This window comes from Camellia sinensis, chromosome 3 (genome assembly GCF_055761805.1).
Source record: "Camellia sinensis isolate YWXY chromosome 3, ASM5576180v1, whole genome shotgun sequence".
Classification (NCBI taxonomy): domain Eukaryota; kingdom Viridiplantae; phylum Streptophyta; class Magnoliopsida; order Ericales; family Theaceae; genus Camellia; species Camellia sinensis.
Genome location: NC_138963.1, coordinates 123,129,748 through 123,132,376, shown reverse-complemented (window position 1 = coordinate 123,132,376; position 2,629 = coordinate 123,129,748). Strand labels below are relative to the sequence as shown.

Below are 2,629 nucleotides of genomic sequence, written 5' to 3'. Positions count from 1 at the left end.
TTGTCAATTTCAGAGAATCGTAAGTTCAAATCAAAATTTCTAACTCATTTGCAGGTAATTAAATTATCAATTTCAGAGTATAAGCTGCTAATTACAAATTTGGAATGGGTATTAACAGATTGGACAATGAGACTCATGTTTACACAGAGAAAAGTGCAAGGTTCATATATGGTCATGGCAAACACAATCAAGCTTGACAAGCACAGACAGACATAAAAGACTACTACAATGTTGAAAACAATCTTCCTCTTATTTATGGTTTTCTCTGTTTTTTCGTTTCTTTTCTTTTCTTTTCTTTTCTTTTCTTTTCTTTTCTTTTTCTTTGTTTAGAGTTTATTTGTTTCTCCTTATGTAGTTACTTCAAAGGAATGATCCTGAAAAGTTTGTGAACCTCGGAATCGACCCTCCTAAAGGTGTTTTATGCTATGGTCCACCTGGTACCGGTAAGACACTTTTAGCTAGAGCTGTGGCTAATAGAACTGATGCGTGTTTCATCTGTGTTATTGGAAGTGAACTTGTTAAGAAATATGTTGGGGAGGGTGCCCGTCTGGTTCGTGAACTATTTCAGATGGCACGTTCCAAAAAAGCTTGTATCGTGTTTTTTGATGAACTAGATGCCATAGGAGGTGCACGTTTTAATGATGGTGTGCGTGGAGACAATGAGGTTCAGTGCACTATGCTTGAAATTGTGAATCAGCTTGATGGATTTGATCTTTAGATATCTCTGCAAATCTCAAGCTCGAGCTTACCTTATTCAATCTTTGCTTGGTCCAAAAGCTCATTTATTAGTGAAACCAGTGCTCTTCCACTACCTTGTGCAGTTCTGACATAGTCTTGTTGAGTTACATCTAGATCTGTGTCCATTAGCATCTGCAACATTCCTGTTGAATAAACATATATACAGACATCACTCAACAGCCCCACTTTCTTTGTTTATTTTTAAATAATTTTTTAATGTTTTCCCCAAAGCAATGCATTTAAATGACTTAAAATGATAAAGGACAATAACAAAAACTTACCAAGAACACCATTCATTGGGGTTCTGATCTCATGGGACACAGTAGCAAGGAACTACAGAGGATTGAAATTCAATTAGAACCATGTAGACATATTAGGTGAAGCCTAACAAAATTTCAGTACATGAACTACAACTATCAAATACCTGTGATTTAGCAACATCAGCTGCCTCTGCTCGTTTCTTCAGCTCCATCATCCCATGGTAATCATCCTCAACTTTGGCTACTTGATTCACTGTTGCGTTGATTATATGCCCAAGAAGCAATGCAATTACGAGGATACCAATTGAAATCATCATCGCAAACCATGGCTGTGGTGGTTTTTGTTTGAATCTGCTTCAAGAACAAACTTAGTTGTAAGTCCATTTTATCACTTTGAATCTCAATCTAAGAACTCGCATAGACCCCTCTAAAATACACTGTAACAGATAAGATTAAATAGATCACCTGCAACGCATCTCATGTTTTCTGAACGGATCACCAAAGTTAAGTGTGCTAACATGTTTTAACCTATCATTTGATACATTCAAGCCATACATGCTGATAGGGTGCGAAAAGTTGGTGGTATCATACACATTCACAAGTATGGTTTGTTTGCTTGCAAGTTGTTGAAGCAACTTCTCCACATTTGATTCAATATTGAAGACTCCGCCAAGGTACTTGCTTGGCAGTAGTGAAACATTAAATGAAGTTCTTATCTAATTCAATCTTTCTAATCTTGTCTGCATCCTGAAATTTCTAGCTGCACTCATTATTTATAGCTAAGACAGTACATCAACTCAATTAATTCTATTTTACTTTGCGATGACCTCTACATTTGTTTTATAGTTTTTAAATACAATTTATTTTATGAATAGGATCAGTTATACAATTGTCATCATTGTATATTTATTTATTTCTTCTTTTCTCTATTCCCCCTTAAGGAGCTAATGACAAGTTCGATTTTTGGGCAGACAACATACCCATTAGTTGCTTGAATCCTCTCACTTGATGTTGCATTTGAGGGGAGATCTGTCTTGTAGATAGCAAAAGTCAATATGACTCCCAGGCGATTTGATTTGAGTAACCTGAAAGGAGCAGTGAGAACCCCTTTTCCTGATTCTCTTGTGTGCAGCACATTTTGCACGATCTTCCTGTTGGTACTCAAGTTCAAGAACTGAGTGAAAGTGAACTGGATCAAGAAGCACCCTAAACTGCGAGTAAAGGCAATTAAGCACAGTAGGTTGGGATATTCAATTTCAATACAATTTAGCACCCTAAACTGTTGGAGTAGTGTGGATCAGATAAGAACTGAACCACACTCAACAGCGAATCCGATTGTTGGAGTAAATATATTTTTGGAATTTCAACGCTAGCGCCATATTTATGTTAAACAACATGCATGGGATCTCAACAGATTCTAAAGAACTTTTCTCATTTTCCTTTGCTTTTCCTTATTTCCACCATTTTTTCTAGGGGAGATTACAATTCAGTGGGAAGTGTGGCAAATACTTGCTAAAATGGTGAGAATCTTCATGGGATGTAACATTTGCTGTGTTTTTTACACAAAAAGAGTTGCACTACCAGATATTGCAAATTATTTTTATCACATGCACTGATTTGTAGTTTTCCCC

General features: G+C 36.4%; 1 pseudogene; it reads left to right on the top strand.

Moving 5' to 3' along the window:
* Window positions 1–228: 228 nt before the first annotated feature.
* LOC145821816 (26S proteasome regulatory subunit 7 pseudogene) lies at window positions 229–718 on the top strand (annotated as a pseudogene).
* Window positions 719–2,629: the final 1,911 nt, after the last annotated feature.